A 17,239-nucleotide genomic window follows, 5' to 3' on the forward strand; every position below is an offset into this window, starting at 1 on the left:
ACTGAGGAGCATATTGTGACTAACCATGTCAAAGGCTTTTGATAAGTCCAGGAAAATGGATGATACGAAAAGGCCTTTGCTTCTATAGTGGTTGACTATGTTGGTGAAAGATAGAAGAGCGGTGGTGGTACTATGGGAGGGTCTAAAGTCATGTTGGGAATTGGATAGTAGTTTGTTTTGTTGGATGTACTGCATTAGTTGCACATGAACAACTCTTTCTAAAATTTTCGATAAGGGAGATAGTATGGCTATTGGGCGATACTTGGTTAGCTCTAAGCAGTTGCCTCCTTTGTGTAGAGGAACAATGGGGGATGTTTTCCATAAGGTAGGTACTTTGTGTTCTGAAACTCACCTATTTATGAGAATTGACACTGGATATGATATGGCCTCTGCTGATATTTGAAGGAAATCTGCAGGAAGTTTATCGGCTGTTAGTGTGGTTGGTTTTAGCTTCTTAAGGAGGTTTGAAATCCTTTTAGTGGACACTGGTTGCAGGGAAAAGCTAGAGGTGTTGTTATTGGCATTACTGTTGATTGTAGTGGATGACTGTATTGGACTGCCATAGATTTTTTTGGTACTAGCTAGGTTTTGTACTGTTTCTGTAAAGAATTTATTAAATTGACTAGGGATATTGTCTTGGTCATTTAGCAACACAGGGGTTGGTGTGGATGCTTTCCCGGGGTGAAGTAATCTGTTTATGGAGGCTGAGAATTTTTGCAGGTTATGAGTATATTTATCCTGCAGGTTTTTATAGTAGTTTGTTTTGTCAAGTTTAATTAGTCTCTTGGCTTTATTATGTAGTTCTATGTACTTTTGTCTTAGAGTAGTATTTTTATCTTTTTGAGATGCCCTCCAGATTTTGTCCCTTACTTTCATTGTATCTTTTGTATCTTTGGTAAGCCATGGGGCATGGTAGGTTTTTGGCCTAATAGTTATGAGGGTGCATGATAGTCTAGGATTTGTACGAAGGTTGAGTTAAAATACTGTACAGCCTCATCAAGAGGTAGCGGGGGGACCAATTGCAGTAGCATAGTGCCTTATTAAAGTCATTGGCTATGAAGTTTCTTTTGTTACGTATTACTCTGAGGATAGGTAGGTTGGGGAGATGGTGGGATCTATTCCTGATTAGGTAGGTGGGTTGATGGTCACTTAGACTGTCAGGGAGACAGACAGATTGTTGTACAAGAGAGGGGTGAGATACCAGAATCCAAACCAAAATGGATTGACATTTGGATGTTTTGTCAGTCCTAGTGGGGGTAGTTATTATTTGGGTGAACCCATGGAGGTTGATGTGATCTGAGGGATAGTGGTTGGAGCAGTTGACCCAGTCTATGTTAAAGTCACCTAGTAGTATGGTTTCATAAAGGAGGGAGTGTGAGAACCAATTTAGCAGGTTTTCCATTATAGGAATGTTATTACCTGGCAAAAGATATGCACCTGCAATGATAATTTGTTTCGTGGTGTTTAGTTTAAATTTGGCAAGGATAAGTTCTATCTCATTGATTTTGTGGGTATTATAATCAACTAGTTCCAGAGTGAGGTGATTTTGAAACAGTATTGCTACACCTCCACCCTTTTTCCCTACTATGTCTCTAGGTATGATATCATAACCTGGGGCTATGATCTCATTGTTGTGGTGATCAGGTTTGAGCCATGTTTCTGTTAGTACCACTATGCCAGGTTTATACAAGGCTAATAAGGCATGCAGGTCATGAATTTTGTTCAGTGTGCTTTAGAAAGAGGAGAGATGATTTGGATTTGTAGTAGGGGGGATTTGGTATCTGTATTTCAGCTTTTTCAATTGCAATGGGCCCAGGGTTTGGGTGTATGTCTCCACAGCAGTAGCATTTTTGCAGTAGGTTTAGATAGAGTTTGGTTAGTTTGTCAATAATTTTAGATAGATTGTGTGAGGGTTTGTTTTTAACTTGTAAAAGAGGGATGGGGTTTGAAAGGAGGTAGTGTTGGGTACTGTTATAGGAATGTTTTTTTTAGTAGTGCGGGGTTAGCTATGGGTTCAGTTTGCCATGGGGGTGGTATACTGATATGCAGTTGGGTGTAGTAGGAAGAAAGAATGGAGAGCAGAAGTAGGATGGAGATAGTTGATGGGTAAAGTATTTTTTTTAGTAGAAAGGTTATTTTAAGATGTACATTAGGGGTTGTACTAGTGTGTATGTAGTAGGTGATATCCTTGGGTGTGTTATTATGGGTATGGTGGTTATAGTTTATGTTGTACTTGATTAGTGGGGTATAATAGGATAATAGGGAAGGTGTGAATTGCTGGTGGGTGTGGTGGTTGACTATAAGTTTGAGTGATCTAGGGGTGGGTAGGAATGGGGGTAGGGGAGAAAAGTGAGCTTGAGTGCTAGTGAGGGTGAACGGATAGGGTTATCACTGTCCTGGAAGAGGCACTGTAATGGAAATCAGTGAGAGGCTTTTCAGCAGGGCAGACTTATCTCTCTTATGAATTAAGTCCTTTTATTTTATTTTATTTTGCACAAGGCTATGGAGGAGGGTTTAACATACAAGAAGCTGGAAGCAAGACTGGGGAGGGGGGAAAATGTATACAACGCTGAGCTGACTTGGGTAGCGTTTGTGGAAGCAAAGCAATTAGTAGATGGAAGTATAGGGATATAAGGAGAAGGTTACAAGTAAGGAGATGAAGTATAGACAGGGTGTACCTGAGTGGAATAATAAGGTATGAAAGGATGCAAGTAGAAGAACAGTGGTGGAAGTAAGACTATTGTTTGAAAGAGAGTGGTGGAAGGAATAACAGACAGGAGAGGTGACAGAGTAGTGGAGAGTTAGGAGTAAGTATCGAGATATGCAGATAGAATAGCAAATCTTACAATGCTTTACAACAATTGGCTTATTAGAGTTACTAGCTATGAGAAGATTACTTGCAGTAAGTATAATATTAATCACAGTAATGTTAACAGGTTCTTAATGATTTACATCACTAAAGCAAGGGTTATACAACAGCTTAATTAAAATAGGATCTCAGTGTAATTCATATCAATGCTAGCAAGCTCTTAAAGTTCCAGTTCGCTAGGCTTTGATTCAGCAATACGTTAATAATTTGGGGAACCAGTGTAATACAGGCTTAACACATTAAGTTAGAATGTATTCAATATTAGGCAAGTGTATAAGTAATACAATTTAAGAGTGTGTATTTAAAAAAATTAGGGCTAAGTATTATAATATGTACTACTGGTATAGATGGAGAATATACAATTTCAATATCTCAAATTTAGGGATAGGGCAAACAGTAGCAGTGTTTAGCAAATGAAATTATTTCAGTTTACAAAGGTTTTTGGGTATACATAGTTACTGGAGTACTTTATAAGTTAATTATCTAGGGGGAATGCAGCTATTTGAGTACAGAGGCTACAGTTAAAATACCCAAATGTGTTGTTTATAAGAGGTTAGAACTGGCAGAGGTACAATGCAGTGTGGTAAACAATGTTGCCTGCAGTTAAGGGGTAGGAGCTGATGGGGATAATGCCCAGTCAATTAAAAACTCTATATGTTACACAAGTATAACAAAAAACACCATTAATTCCATGAAAGAAAACAGATGGTGGAATTCCATGACATCTGAAATGACTTTCACAGTGCACATAGTAACAGTTAAGTACAGCAGAATACATTATTTCAACAGTTTGTTAAAAACGTCAGTTGTACAGCTTTGCAAAACAAATAAATAAATAAAAACACTTGGCATTATAAACTTCACTAAATTTACATTGAAAATGTGACTCTTACAGCAGAAAATGTAGTAGAAAAGCATTACCTAAACAATTTGAAATGAGCGCTATCTACAGCTTGATAAATTATACAACTAGCTAGAATGCACATGGCAGTATAACATTTTACAGTATTACCTAGTAAACACAATTCCAACTGCCTAATATCACAATCGGAATGCTCCCTTAATATACCAATGCCATTAATGCAGATTATCCCATAAATAAATGGACCAACAAGCAATAGCACAGGGCAATTTAACAATGACTCCAATAGAAAACAGTAAGGACCAATATAAACTCCAATCAGTTGTTAGAAAAGTACTGCCTAATCAACTATTTCAAAAGCACTACCATTAAAACGCTAGGAAGTACAAGCATGAAGTTTACTCCCCAGGTACGTGTGAATGTACTGTATGTTAAAAGCTAAGAAACAGAGCCAAATGTAGCAATGTATAATTTTAGAAAGTCCTAAAATTGAGAGCCTACCTGGTCAGCTTGTCCACACAACTGTTAGGGGCTTAAAAACTAAAAGAAATGGTGCAGCAGTCTCAGTGTGGCTCTTCAAATCCGCAAAGCATCATGGGAGGGAAGGGTAATGTAGTTGTACGAGAGAACAGGAAGGGATAATCTATAAAGGGAAGTGCTAGGTGACGTAATTCCATCCTGGTGGAGGCACGGTGATATAAAAAAACAATCAGTGAGAGGCATTTCAGCAGGACAGACTTATCTCTCTTACTGATTAAGTCCTTTTATCTTATTTTATTTTGCACAAGGCTATGGAGGAGGGTTTAACATACAAGAAGCTGGAAGCAAGACTGGGGAGGGGGGAAAATGTATACTACGCTGTAAGCAAGGCTAAGAAGGTAAGTGGGGTGATAGAGGGGGGGGAGCTCTTGGGTCAGGGTTGGGTGAGTGAGAGTCTATGTGGCTGAAGTAGATTGTGTGAGGAGAAAGTATAGACAGTAGTAAGAATACAGGGGCTAAACCAGAAGTGACTTCGGTGGAGAGATAAGGAACTAACAGAGAGCGTGGATGGGCAGATAGGAAGGGAGCTAGGAGGACAAGTAGAGAGCTTGAGGTGAGGGGTTTGGGTACGCAGAGATGTGTTTCAGCCGACCAGGTACAATAGCTAAAAAAAAAACACACTAGTATGCTAGGATATATTTGCTTTGGTTTACTAGCACAGTTGCTGTAGAGGATTCACAGAAGTTCAGAACACAGGGGTGGGTGCTCTTCTCTTACTTGGTTCAGGTTTGTAAGACCTTAATATTGGAGCCTGGGACTTTGCTTTGGTTTACTAGCACAGTTGCTGGAGAGGATTCACAGAAGTTCAAAACTCAGGGGGTGGGTGCTCTGCTCTTACTTGGTTCAGGTTTGTAAGACCTTAATATTAGAGCCTGGGACTTTGCTTTGGTTTACTAGCACAGTTGCTGGAGAGGATTCACAGAAGTTCAGAACTCAGGGGATGGGTGCTCTTCTCTTACTTGGTTCAGGTTTGTAAGACCTTAATATTGGAGCCTGGGATTCTGATTTGGTTTACTAGTACAGTTGCTGGAGAGGATTCACAGAAGTTCAGAATTCAGGGGGTGGGTGCTCTTCTCTTACTTGGTTTAGGTTTGTAAGACCTTAATATTGGAGCCTGGGACCTGGTCAGCTTGTCTACACACCTGTGTTAGGGGCTTAGAAACGAAAATAAATCAGTTACAGAATACATTTAAAACATTTTGAATTGGTTCATAAATACTTAGTTGATATGGTCAGTCTGATGTTATTAATAGGGATTCCATTGTCTGTCCTTATCAAGTTGTCTGCATATGAACTGAATGAAACAGAAAAAGGGTAAGGGTTTACATGGATGTCAACAGCAAGCTTTATTAGGGTGCAGCTCCCAATCCTGCAGAGGTTGATTCTACATATGAACCTGAGAAAGGGCCACAGTTTTGATAGATATCATCAGCAAACTTTATTAGGGTGTTGCTCTGAGCCTTATATCAGTAGACTTCATGCTTATGTTTTACCGCTTTCTCTTTTTTGTTAAGCTGTGGATGTTTAGAGCATTTAATTAAAGGCAGTATTTCTTCATGTTAAGTGTTTCAAGGAAGGGATTATGTATTGCCAGCCTTACTGGAGTTTGTGGTAGGAGTCTGAAATGACTAATGCGAATTTCATTCCTATTTCTGTACATTATCAGTCTGTAGATGAAATTATAAGTATTGTTACAGTTGCTGTCAGTTCTGGGGATTTTTTAAGTTCATTTATTTATTCTTTTTATTATTGCTGTTACGATTATAATTCTACTTTAGAAAATGACTGAAATAGAACTATAACACTAATTGTACACACAAGAGCAACAACAAGATTATCTCCATGTAAAGTACTCTAAGAAACAAGACTCTTCCCAGAAAACAAATTATTATAGATATCCAGACAGAGACATCACAAAACAAACTGCCAGCATATTCAAAATCAAGATTATCAAAGTGCTTATTAGGCAAAGCACTGTGTAGTAATAAAAAGTAATTTAATAGGAAACTATATTAAAATAAATAAAGTTTAAAAAAGCTGTTAAATATGTTACATTGAAAAGGAAGTTGACTAGATACAACAATTATAAATTTAAAAGATCATAAATAAGAATTAAACAAGTAGAATCAAACATGACAAAAGTCCAGCAACAGCAGGCATTGATACAAGGTCCACAACTTTGAAATGATACTACAGACGTCAGAGTAATGGAAGTAATCAAAACAATTGTCTTTGTCAATCTCCAAGCCAGAATCTCTGGCTGTTTGCATAATCATCTGATGGTTTCACAGAATAAATTCCGATGACTGTTGTGATCACCCCAGCCACAAATTCAGATACAAAGGAATTGTGGTGTGTTGACAAGATAAAAAAAAACGCTGCAGTATAAGTTCATCTGGGGAAATGACATGAAAGCAGCAATGGCAGCACCAAACTCTGCACGATCTTGGGGGCTGTGGAAGAAGAAAAAGATGAGGAGTACATTTTGAGAAAGCCAAATAGCCACCCAAACCTAAAATGATCAGTCAAACAAAAACTAAGACTAATACTCACAAAAAAGGAAATAAACCAAAACAGTTGAAAATAAAAACAAAATAAAGTAATCATTACACATACATTCAGGCTAGGCAGCCAATTACCACCATCTTGCCTTTCAATCTCCCCAGTGATGGTGATATCCATCTAAATCTTAACCTTTTCCCAGTTCAATATCTAGAAATGTTATTTAGCTGACATGAACCACCAAACTAGAAAGCATGAAAAACAACAACAAACCAGTAAAAATAAAAAAGAAACAAATAACAGAAGCACACATACCAGAACAAATACATGAGTAAATCTAAATTATACAAAAAATATAAGAAAACAGAAACCAGCATTGTAAGACTAATAGCACATACTTTATAGCAATAAAGGCACTAAAATCTCAATCTCAAATTTAAATACAACTGATCAGTAACAATAAAAGGCATCACAAAACATAAAACATGTCCTCCTGATGAAAGTGGAAGCATAATCTGTATTTTTTGTATTTATTTGTGGGTAGTTTTTATTCCTGACCCTCTTTGAAAAGATTGTTTTTTTCCCCATTTGGACTTTCTCAGTAAATAAATGAGAAATAAATACATACTATTAAATACATGCATGCTCACATTCTTACATAAATAATGGACAAATAGTGTACCAAAATGCATGCTGAGAAGATACCAACAAAAAACACATTGTGTCACATTAACAACTGTCTGCAGCTCTTAGTGACAGTAAATGTACATGTAAGCAAAAAAAATAAACATTTTAAGCTGAACATGGAAAGCAACCTTTCTGCCTTAGGATTTATCATTTTCTATTATTTAAAACAAATAAACAACACTTAAAATGTGAACAAAATAAACAAATAGATAAGAAAATAATACAATTAAAATTGTAACAAAATGCCTAAAACAATTATTTCTTTTTCCAGACCTAATCAGACAAAGAGGAAATACCAAGCATGACAGTTAAAACCAGCTATTAAGTTATTTGTGGCCAACAAGCTTCTTCCTGTAGTCCGTGATTTTGTTCTCTCAGCCTCCATTTACTTACTGCATGACTCTACACAAATCACTTGACCAGTTAGTTCTTCCAGGTCACCTCTGAAACTTCCTAGGAGGTTTTCCGAGTTGTTTTTCCTGCCTAACCAATGAATAAAAATAGCAAATCAATAAACATATGTCATAAAGTCACTTCACTAAAGCATTTCTTTTATTATTTTTATGTAAAATAAAATATATAGGTTTTTATCTTTCACTATTGCCAGTGTGTGATTTGTTACACAATCGTTATACACCTTATAACATAAATAAATTATGTAATATTTAGAAGGAAACAATACATAAAATGGGCTATTTTTAATAAAACTACTAAAATACATGTGCGCGCGCGCACACACACACACACACACACACACACACACACACACACACACACACACACACACACAAATGCACGCAAATGCAATATACAACATCACATGTATTTATTTATAATTTATTGAACTGGTTACTTCCACTTGGCCAATGACCTCTTTTCAGGAGAGACCCAATGCGGTATTCATACTATTTTCAGTAAGTGCAATGGGATCTTTTACATTCATCTGTGCTACCATCACCTCAGGCAGATTAGGCCTTGGTTTACCATCTCATCTAAAGGACAGAGCACTCACGAGTGCACCACTCCATGTATGCAGCAGTGCAGTTTCAGCATTGGAAAATTACTCCAACTACCTGGTATGAGAATAGAATCCACAGATACCTGCACCAAAGGAAAGTGTGTTACCGTCAGAGCTACCAACACTTCAATAAGAAAGCACAAACATAATGACAAAACTCCAGCCAGAGGGGTATTGTTGGGAAATAATATATATTTTAGATGTGGGGAGCACCCCCCCCCCACCTGCAGTTATTTCCATACAATGTTCACCATATAGAACATTTATAATTATTTGGTGTAATGTGCTTTGTCAGTAGTTTGCACACTAAGTTAGGTTTAGTTGGTTAAAATACGTTGTCTGATTCTCTTTGTTATTATTAAATTGATGGTGTTAATGATGGAGATGCCTGTTCTACATTAATATTTCATAAGCAAGTATCAGGATGGCATTAACTCATTGTTCCTTTATATATTTTGTTTGCTAGGTGTTTTTATGGCTCAGTATGAATGATGATAATTATATATGTTTTCCCATAAATTTGGAGATTTGCTTTAACCACAAATAGTAAATAAAATAAGTTAATTAAGATACAAGTTAAAAAGCTAGAATAACAAATTATTGCTTGCAGTTACTTGTTAGTTGTCTGTATTTTGTCAATTGTACTACTTAAGATTTGTAGTGTCTTAGAAGCAGAAGACCATCGGCTGTTATTATAAGTGACTCATTTTTATCAATGAATGTTTCATTACTGAGATTCTCTTCATAGTTATTTACAACTGAAAGGGTAGTTTTGGAGGCATGTTTAATCTGGAATATTAGTAAGAGTGGTGTGTCCTGGGATTAGGCAATAAGACAGAAGAATGTGCAACAGGTAGCAAAGCAGCATAAGTTAGTCATGGAGTTGAAGCTAACTCTGGCTGTCTTGTTGGCAGTACAGTGGGTCAGCTTGATTTGCTGTTAATGGAATATGTGTTTTTTACTGACAACAGAATGATTTGTTACGACAGAGACTCATCTGTTAATGAAATTAAAGTTGGAGCTGCTTGCTAAGGCACTTGTCCAGAAGTGCCTGCAATGAATATATTTTACTCCTTTAGAATTTTGGAAAGAGTCCATTTGCTCTCTGGTCTCCAAGATTTAGATTTTTTTTATTATGTTAACTTCATATATAGTAAGACAAGAAAAATGAAATACTGTTATGAATTCAAAGTACCATAAAGATAAAGTGTTAAGGAACATTATTTATCTGACTTAAGTTCATAGCAGAAATGTGTATTCCAGATGTTACAGTAGAAACAGAATAAAGTGCTATTAAACAAGTTATGCTGGGATGTAATGGAAACCACAACTTACCTCTTCAATGGGAACTGGACAGATTATTGCAGGACTAATCAGAAAATCTCTTCTGATCAAGTCAGAGAGTATAATCACCAAGCAGTAGCTTTTTATATTTAATTGGCTGAATTAGACATTGTTCAAACATGGGGTATGAGAAGCACTGGACATTACATAGTAACAACTGTTCTCCTTTCTTTGTGTTGGGCACTGGACATTACATAGTACCAACTGTTCTTTCTTTGTGTTGGTGTAACCTCAGAGTAGATGCATATACTTAGCAGGGGTTGTGGAGGATACAGTCCTCCTATATGACTGCAGAAAAAATACTTTTTCCCCCCACTTGATATTATATCATTGTTTGCTGCAATGGGTGTGGTTATTCAACTGGTGAGGAGGAGATTTCAGTCTGTGCAATTGTTTTCGTAGTTGGTCAATTACCAGCACTTTGGATATGTGTGATCATTCAATGAGTGGGCTACAGTTTTTGGAGAAATGATACAGATTCTCTTGGTATGGTGTCCTGTTTCTTTCTCAATATTTCTATCAACAATGTTGCAGAGATCCTCCAAGGATAAACTTACTATTGTAATTTACATATAGCCTCCTGGTTTAAGGCAAAATAACAAAAGGAACTGGGAAGACCTAAGTAAGATAGATAGGCTGTCTTGTAGGGATTGGTAGTTGACATGGTGTATCATAAAATGGAACACAATGCACCTGGAGTAGTGTGTACATTTTACTAAATAACATGGTCAAGAGAACAAAATAATAGATAGAGAATGGCAATTACCATTAATATCACCGTTAGTATCTTCTCCCAAGAAAAATACCAGCCTACAGTGAGTAGAAGGTTTACTATCACAATCTTGAAGCCCACAGTTTTGAAACCTATAATCCTGAGACCATAATATCAAAAGACCAAAATGCTGAAAACCACAGAATCAAACTCCTGGACTCAGCTCACCCTGCAGGACCCATATTAATAAGCATTCCTAGGTCCAAATCCCTTCAGGACCTACATTAACATTCATTCCTGTGCTCACAGTGGTAGAGGGATTTAGTATTCAATATATTTAGATATTGTTGTGTTAAGCATTTTGACTGTTGGAATTTATGGTCTCAGGCTTATGGGTTCCAAAATTGTGATAGTAAATTGTGGGGCTCCATACTTAAATGTCAGCACTGAAAATGCCGAATGCCAGCACGCTGGAAAAAAGATTAAATATGCAGAAGAACAGTGAGTCTCAAGCATTGCTCTTCCCCTTTAAACTTCTATTTTGCAGGGCCCCTGTACCCCCAATGTGGACAGCAAGCCCCCCACACCCCCTGGAATTATATATACCAAGTAAGAGATTCCCATACCTCAGAGAAAAAGGAATATTCCAAGAAATAGCCATGTCAGACTTTATATATGTTAGTTTGTCTTTTTCAGCCATTCATTTCCTGTTTCAGGACTCACTCTGGTGGGTCCTGACATGTCAAAGATTTATCAAATCATGGTAGCAACATGGTAGACATAATCTCCTGAAATATATATGCATACTTTCAAAAGAAAAATAAATATGATACTATCTACTCCCACTGCAGCTATACCTTATACAGTATTTGCAGTACTGTACTTGGTCCTGCTGTTCCCACGATGAGAAATATAGGGCGGGTAGAAATTTATAATAGTCCGTACAGACTGTGAAGGATAAGGCTTTGCAAAGAAGAAATGACTGCAGTGAATTTGTACTTACTGCAGGTGAGGTGTGTGGATGCATTATAACTCATGCACTAAATACACAAGGAGGATTCTAAAACTATGTATTCACATTACACTGTTAAGAACATTAAGTTCTCATTGGAGGTAACCTGTGTTACATAGTCTACATTTATGAAAGAGGTAACAACATGGTGAGGCATGCAGCAGACTGAAGGGATATACTGTCTAAAGAATGATCGGTTTCAAACAAAGTTCTGATACATGGAAAGATCTGGTATTTGCTCAGAGTGGGTGTATGGAGAGGGGAACATGGATGGAGTGCATGAGATAAAATCCCCTTATGGACAGTCTGTGAACTAGAAAAATATCTCTCATATGCTGAAAGACTCATTTGCCTTTTTTCAGTTCATGTGGTCCATACTTTAAAATGTTATATCAACATAAAAAAATGCAAGAACTAAAATAAGATTTATTAATGACTGATGCAGCTATATCTACTGGTCAGATGACATTTAAACATTCATCTGAGGTTTTGTCTTTCAGAATGATGTAATAGAGCATATCACAGAAACCATTCTCTTAGGAGGTGATTAAGGAAGTCAGAGTCTCTATGACCTTCAACAATCCTCTGGCACTAGCACATACAATGAGCGTCAGACTGAGGTACTAATGAGGAATAAAAAGCTACATCCCTAATGTAATGTTTACTTGTTGGTCCTGTGCAGGCTGAAATAGTCAATTAAAAATGAATCATAAAATGAACATGGAGTCTAAAATGTCTAGTGACAGTATAAACACTATACAGAATTGATGAGAATTGTTATAGCATTTTTTTAAATTCTAACAATGTTTTTCTTACAAATTCCATTAGATGCATATGATACATTATGTGACGTTTTTACTTCCTTAAAAAGGATTTTCATAATCACAAATGCACTAATATTGAACTTAAAGGCTTTGGTGCCATATTTAGTACCAACAATGAACTTATACCTTATGTACTGACCTTTTTCAGATGGTTCATTTCTGTTTACAGTGTATTCTGTGTAGTTCACCTGAAACCTTATGTACTGACAGTTTTTTTGCAGATGGTTTATTTCTGTTTATAAAATATTCTCTGCAATTCACCTCTATCTTATGTACCAACAGCATTTTCAAATTGTTCATTTTTAATTATAATGTATTTTATGCAGTTCACCTATACCTTAAACTCTTCCTTATACCTTTCATTTGATATTCTTCAGTCAAAATTGAAAGAAAGACCCAGCCAAGCTGCAGTCCTCACTGTTCAATATCTTAAACCTCCTGTAGGGGAGGCCCACTGAATATATGAAAATGACCTCTTAAGGACATATCAGTGTTTCATTTGCATGGCTAGTGAATTCCTATGCCTTTTTGAGCCTTTATGGGTGCATGCCAGCCAATAAATCCAACCCCCAGCTTACAATGAGAGTATGAGGTCAAACATGTTGTTACCTCTAGGGGGAACTTGGATTATTTAATTTAGAGTGTTAGTATTGATACAATCAAGGTACCATTTTGCATATTTATTATTTCTTATAAAAGATTTCCAGTTAATGAATAGGTAGTTAAAGTCACAGAGGCTTAGCATATGTGTATTAATATGTGTAGAATTCAGTTTATTAAGGCAATTGTAATGTTCATCAGAAAAAAATAAATGGAACTATAATGGAATATAATGTGGTAATTGGTTTAGTTAGTGTGATTAAGATAAGCAGGAGTTCCTATTCTATGTCATGAGGGATTTGGCATGAGGTAATGAGGGAATGGATAAAAACAAATAGTCTCTCAGCACTCCATATGGTCTGAACAAGTGAGAAGCAGAGTTCCTGGTATGGGGGAGTGATATGGGTATACTGAGACAAAGTTACAGTCACTACACATATGTGTATGTGTTCAAGTGTCGGGAATGTTTCAAGACTGGGCATTTTTTTTTACAGACTGTTAACATTAAGTAGTGACACCTTAATGTAAGACTGACTGTAATTTGTTAGGTTTGAATGTCCAAGAGTAAAACCTTATCTAAAAAAGTACACTACATGGGAAGAAAAAAGTCTTAGGCAATATGTGGAAGTCCTAGGAAGAAGGATTTGCACAATGCTTGGCAACAAGGTTGGCCTGTCAAGCAATACCTTTTGTGCTTCACAAACAAACACACATACAGATACACACATGCAAATTCACTAAATCACTAAAATTGCTTTGTCACCCTTTGGATGTCATTACTTTTATATATTCATTTATGGGCATTCTAGCCCACTTATACTTTTATTAAAGTATTTTGTTGGAATTTAGTGCTGGCCTGTTTGGTTTTTGGATCTCACTAAATCCCCCCAAATAACATAGCTAGTTATCCAATTTTTGAATTCAGTTATTTTGTTTCACAGTTTTATTCGCAGAGAAAGCAATGTATCAAAAAGCCTCTTTTCTGTCTCTAACACATGCATGAAGATCTTCCTGAATTTCCCCTAGGTTGAGAGATCTAAGGTCATTCAAAGAATAGTTCATCGGAGTTTACTAGGCTAACACCACAGGGGCCTTTTTAAGCCTAGCCATGCATTCCAGATCTCTGACAAGACGGGCCTGGGAGATGAGCTAGTACCAGATTAACTGTCCTTGGGGGCCTTTCCAAGCCCAGTCAATTATCCCATGTGAGAATCAAACCCTGCACCTTGCTCCTATAAAGTGAACACCTTAACCACTATGCCAACCTCTTACCCTTATGTAACATGTAACATAAGTGCCTCTAACCAAGAACTTTCTTTTAAAATTCCAAGAAAAAAATAAAAGGGAAAAACAATTTAAACTCATTTAAAGCAAAACAAATTCCAAAAATAAATAAATAAATAAAAGACAGGAAGCAATGAAAACATGCAAACTATAAACTATGATTCTATGATCCTATGGTAAGAAATCCAAAATAGTCACAGAGTTGTTTTATCTGGAAGGTCTCATTGATTAAATCTTCTCCTGTCCTGCTTACCTTAAATAAAAATGCTGTTTCCCAGCTCGTCACATAGTTCAAATAGAGTTAATAATTTTGCAGTCAAAGAATACAACACAAATGCTTGCTAACTGGCCACAAAACCTTCTTTTTTAACTCGAAGGTAAACATTAACAGTAGAGCATCAATTTTAAAGAAAATCAGACTGCAGTAATGTAATACCAAATGATGATAAATAAGTCAGTATGCAAACTCTAAACCAAGAAATCCAAAATAGTCACAGAGAAGTTTTATCTGGCAGGTTTCTGTGAATAAATCTTGCCTTGTTCTGCCTACCTTAAATAAAAATGCTACTTCTCAGTTCCTTGTGCAATTCAAATAGAGGGAATACTTTTACAGTCAAATAATGCAATAAATGTGTTTTATACCAAGCCCTGAAGAAGAAATTATTTCAAAATTCCAAGAAAAATAAATTTAAAGTAAAATAACAAAGTTAAAGAAAAACAAAGCCAATAGAACAAGAGCAAAACACAAGAAGCAATATAAATGTGTAAGCAATTAACCAAGAAATCTAAAATAGCTAAAGAGCAGCCTTAGCATACAGGTGTCTTACGTTAGACCTTTCCCTTTTCTTACCCTTTTCTTTTGGTTTTGCTTACCAAAGAATTGTAGTAGTTTCCCAAACTGGCACTCCCCACAACTTTCTCAAGGAATGTTGAAGACAAAAAAAAAGTTCTTATCCCTCAAATTGTAGGGAGCTGATTGACTTATTGCATGTAACAAGCAAGTAGGTCTTCTGCTGCCTATGCTGAAATGTTAACAAGCAAGCAACTTGTTACAGTTAAATTACCACGCAAAGGTTGCTTCAGCTGTGACCACAAATAAATTATCAGCATTGATTCCTGAAACCAAAATCTCCCAGAGGCTTCAGAAATCAATGCTGGAACTGTACTCACAGAGATACCGTTCAACCTCTTGGTGAAAGAAATCTGGGCAAAGCCAAAAATAATGAGGGGATAAAGGCTCAAAAATAGGGACAGATTTTAAATATTATTCCTATAAATTAAAAAAAATTGCTAGCATAACACATTTTGTATTGTTATGCATTTTCTTAACGATATGAAGTCTGAAACTCAAATATCTGTCATTATTTAGTATTATTAAGTGACTTCAACCCTTCATGGTTTGTCAGAAAACCACAAATTTTATGAAAAACAGACCAACAATATGAAGTAAAAATCTGGAAAGTTGAGAGATATGCTCCCACACCATTGGAACCTGCCAATCGTGCCCCTGACAACTTGCTCCCAAGACAGCCACTCCCTTTTCCCTACCCTAGTTACAGCTCTGGCTTACCTTTAACAAAAATGCTAGTACTCAGTTTCCACACTTCATTTAAGACATAGTTAATACTTTCACAGTCAAAATATGCAACATCATTGCTAACTGGTCCCAATGAAGAACTCAGCACAATTAAAAATAAAACAATATAATTTAAAGTAAAACAAATTGCAATAAAAAAGAGCAAAATTAAAGAAAAAAATTTAACTATGCAAACTATAAACCAATAAACTATGAAATACTACATAGTCATGAAGCAGTTTTTTTGAAAGGTCTCATAAATTACACTGTGCCATTTTCTGCTTACCTTAAATAAAAGTTATATCAAAGCTCTCTCTGTTTCCTGTGTACCCCCAGCCAATAAATGTTGTTTAAAACTCCATAAAAAAGACAAATTAAAAGACAAAAACACATTTAAAGTAAAGTAATCCATAACAAACAAGAAACAATGTAAGAATGCAAATTGTAAACCAAGAAACCCAAAATAGTTATGTTTAACAAAATATCACATATTTATTTATTTATTTATTTATAGGTAGGTACTAGGCTATCGGTCCTGGGGCCTATACAAGCCCAGGCAAAAAGGTACCCTGGCTTTTGCCACCCAAGAAAATTATTTTCCTGTGCCACTATTTATTGCATTTGTCAACCGGGAAAGTCCACTGGGCCTAAAAAGAGCCCATTTTCAGTGGAGGCCCGGGGAGAAAAGCTCCACAAGGTTACATAGAAGTATACACAAAATTTACATCAGTATTTAGCATTGACATAAGTACATAGAACAATGAATGTTCATATTATTTATACATTTTTGACAGGTAAAAGTAATACAACAAGGCATCAGGTTTACATTCAGGATTAGTAAAGTTGTAGTCATAGTAGTACATTATGGCATCAAGATTACATTCATACATATACATTCATACATCATTCATGAATCTATTTAGTACATGCTTATTCAGGTTACAGGAGAGAGGGAGATCAAGTTACTGATCCAGAGATGGAATTAGTTGTTCTGGTAGGTGGGGTGCAGGAGCATAGCCAGTCAGATGTGAGGTGTATTTTGAGTGACTTTTTGAAAGCTGCAGGAGTGCTGATAGTTCTGATACTGGTGAGAAGATTATTCCATAGCTTGGACACAGTATGGGAGTACAGCATCTTGCCAGCTGATAGTCTGGGTCTGGTAACAGATAGTAACATTTTGCTTTCAGACCTGATTTGGCGTTTAGGATGGTACAGGTTTATTATGGAGGATAAAGAAGGGCGGGTATCTGGTTGGTTGGTAGATTATTTTGTGAATTGTCATTAGTTGTATATAGTTAAGATGATGAGGGAATTCTAGCCAGTTGAGCTGGTGTAAAGAGGAACAGTGGTGTGTGTGTTTTCTTGTGTTAGTGGCAAATTTAGCAACTTTGTTATAGCAGGAGTTAAGT

At 36.3% G+C, this 17,239-nt stretch overlaps 1 long non-coding RNA gene across 1 annotated transcript; it reads right to left on the bottom strand.

Annotated features, from left to right (window-relative positions):
- Nucleotides 1–3,831: 3,831 nt before the first annotated feature.
- On the bottom strand, nt 3,832–15,254 carry LOC122804107. Its single transcript, XR_006365181.1, has 3 exons — nt 15,128–15,254; nt 7,854–7,943; nt 3,832–6,724 (listed from the first exon to the last, which is right to left on the bottom strand). It is a non-coding gene; the product is annotated as an uncharacterized LOC122804107 (long non-coding RNA).
- Nucleotides 15,255–17,239: the final 1,985 nt, after the last annotated feature.

Source organism: Protopterus annectens, chromosome 6.part0 (genome assembly GCF_019279795.1).
Source record: "Protopterus annectens isolate FY-2018-M chromosome 6.part0, PAN1.0, whole genome shotgun sequence".
NCBI lineage: Eukaryota > Metazoa > Chordata > Ceratodontiformes > Protopteridae > Protopterus > Protopterus annectens.